The sequence below is a fragment of the Macrobrachium rosenbergii genome, chromosome 44, assembly GCF_040412425.1.
Source record: "Macrobrachium rosenbergii isolate ZJJX-2024 chromosome 44, ASM4041242v1, whole genome shotgun sequence".
Lineage (NCBI taxonomy): Eukaryota > Metazoa > Arthropoda > Malacostraca > Decapoda > Palaemonidae > Macrobrachium > Macrobrachium rosenbergii.
This window is the reverse complement of record NC_089784.1, coordinates 39372685-39373069: the sequence shown is the minus strand read 5'-3', so window position 1 is coordinate 39373069 and position 385 is coordinate 39372685.

Here is a 385-nt window from a genome sequence, read left to right as displayed (position 1 = left end):
GGGCCAGCCCTAGGAGAGCTGTTAATCAGCTCAGTGGTCCGGTTAAACTAAGCTATACTTAATTTTAATTTCCCAAGGTAGCCACCTCCAATAAAAAGAATGGGCTTATAAAGGATATGCGGGAATGATCACGTTTGTGTTGTACTATCTCTGGTTACATCTGTTATGTTTTGTTGCTGATAACAACCATCTTTAGGTGGTATATGTGAAAAACATTTAGAATGAATATGTTATATTTTGTTTTTTTTTAGCTAAGCATTTTTCTTGGAGTTGTCCTGGGCAAAGGTAAATGGAAACAGTGCCTCCGTATTCAGCGAGTCAGTGCTGATGAAGTCCTGGCATCAGTCTGGCTTCTCATGGAGACAAGGGGTATCGTGCCCTGGGT